At 41.9% G+C, this 2,372-nt stretch overlaps 1 pseudogene; it reads right to left on the bottom strand.

Annotated features, from left to right (window-relative positions):
* Positions 1-831: 831 nt before the first annotated feature.
* On the bottom strand, positions 832-1,182 carry LOC113626625 (transmembrane protein 14A pseudogene; annotated as a pseudogene).
* Positions 1,183-2,372: the final 1,190 nt, after the last annotated feature.

Below are 2,372 nucleotides of genomic sequence, written 5' to 3' on the forward strand. Positions count from 1 at the left end.
TTTCCAGTTTTTCCCTGTTCAAACAGTGGTGCTGTGAACTTTCTTATACATGTCTTTGGTGGACAGAGGGACATATTTCTGTTGGACTTATACCTAGAAGGAGGATTGCTGAGTCAGAGGATTTGAATAAGTCAGCCTTGGTAGACATTGCTCAACAGTAGCGGTTGTACAGATTTACACTCCCACCAGCATTGTGTGACAGTGCATGTTTCTTATCCTTGCCAACACTTCATATTATCTGTCTTTTTTCATCTGATTCCTTCCGTTAGGTGTGGTATTACATCATGGAAATACTACATTTCGATTTTAATTTAACTTAATTTTTTAAAACAGAATGTGTTTTATTTGAATACTGAATACGTTCTGTTGGTACAGAGTGTGCTGAGGCTGAAGTTTTTTAAGGAAAAAAAAAGGCAGTAATACAATTAAAATGGAAAAAAAATAATTTCAAATATAACACAAATGACAAATAGATAACATTAGCATTCTGTGAAGCCCACTTAAGGGGCATTCCATCATCTGATAAGTTGTAGTTTAATTTAAACTTATTTCAGACATGAGTATTTGGAACTATCAAAAAAAATACCACATCTATAAAACATGACAGCAAATCAAAGAGTGTATCACGATTTATTAAATATCTTTCATGAAACCAGTATGTGATAATTAGAAAACAGTTAAACCATTTGTTTAAAAAAAACCCTTAAACTATTGTCCATATTAGAGGTGACGGTATGTCTTTTATAGTTTGTAACATAAAATAAGACCATGTTGAACTTTCCATATTGAAATTTATGTTTTCAATACAAAGAATAGGCTCTGCCCGTTACATCAGAATGACACGAATTTAGGTTTCAGTTCCTCCAAATTCTCAGAGTGAGACAAGAGCAGCAATAAGACAAGTCTCAGAAGCATCATGAGGCTTAAACCTGCAGCCAGCCCAGCTGGCATGATTTTCTTGGATCTCTTAAACCTCACCCCCATTGTGGTGTCCAGGAAGAAAGCTGTAAACAGTGATCGTTTTACACCTTGCTTGTCATTGGAGACACAGTAAGCTCCATAACCAGCCAAAAATCCAACAAAAAGACCAGCAATCAAAGATGGAACACCACCTCTCTGCTTATATCCCAAAATGCTTACGGATGCCACCAGGGCTGCATAACGAAAACCAACCAGGTCCATTGGCAAGGTCAAGTCTGGTGTAGAGTTACTTCCGTTGAATTTCTCTCTCCTCTGGGCCAGTCCAACTCCTTGAGGACTAAGCTCAGGTTCAGTTCGTCCTGTCTTTCTCACAGCATCAACCTCACTGCCAAGCACTAGGCAGGTGCTCAGTAAATACTTGCTACGGTCTGGAAGCTGACCCCGCCGCCAGCGCCTTCTGACTCTGCATGCTACCTCTCGGCACTCTCAATTTTAATTTTAGTAGTTGGAAGCTGAGCCTCTTGGCATCCCTAGCCTCTAGATTAAACGCTGATTTTCACACTAAAATTGGCTTTGTTGTCCCTAGTTCCCACCTACATAAATGCAGGGCCTTAACACCCACTTCAGAGCCACCTGGTTATTTCTGATTTTCCATTTAGCCCGGAGGACACTGCTTCTGGATTTTGTCCCTGACCACTCGCTAGTGTTTGGTACCCACGAGACATGTGGTGAGGCATGAGGCGTGGTTCACTCAGAACCACGGATGCCGAGCCCCTAAGTGTACCATGTCTCCACCAAGAGCGGTTCTGCCCAGCACAACAAATGCTGCCAAGGTCCAGGGCTACTGAAGAGCATTCTGTTCTCCCTTCACGAGAGTCATATTCTGAGTTCCACTATAAGAGATTCTTTGTTACCTGGGCCCCAAAGCATTATCTCTGCCTCCACGTGCATCCTCTTGTCCTGACCCAGCTGGCCAAATCCCATGTTCCAGATCCTGTGTCATGACCTTCCTCTCTCCCTGGGTTAATTATACTTGATTGCTAGAGGGGCTTGGAAAAAACATCTCCTTCTGGCCTCTTCATCCGTCTCTTCCTTCCTCCCATTTCTGACCCAGGAACTGCCTCCCATGAGTGAGTGCCTTCATCTAACTCCAACTGGTCTCCAAATCACAATTTAGCATAGCCTGGGATATTACGCTATAAAAACATTGTTTTTCTGAGAGGAGGGATACTTTGGAAGTTAGAAAATTATGAGCTGTCCATGATATAAAGAAGTATATCTGCACTCTCTCACTGAGTCACAGGACTACACAAGGTCGATAGTCCCCAGGAAATGGAGAGGCACCTGGACTCTTGAAATTGGATATGTTCAACCTTCAATACCCAGGCACCTAATGTCTACAGATTTGCCAATCTCTGTAAAGAATGACTGCAATAAGAATCTTCTCTAGT

The sequence above is a fragment of the Aethalodelphis obliquidens genome, unplaced genomic scaffold (assembly GCF_003676395.1).
Source record: "Aethalodelphis obliquidens isolate GAN/ISIS:26980383/991018 unplaced genomic scaffold, ASM367639v1 scaffold18, whole genome shotgun sequence".
Taxonomy (NCBI): domain Eukaryota; kingdom Metazoa; phylum Chordata; class Mammalia; order Artiodactyla; family Delphinidae; genus Aethalodelphis; species Aethalodelphis obliquidens.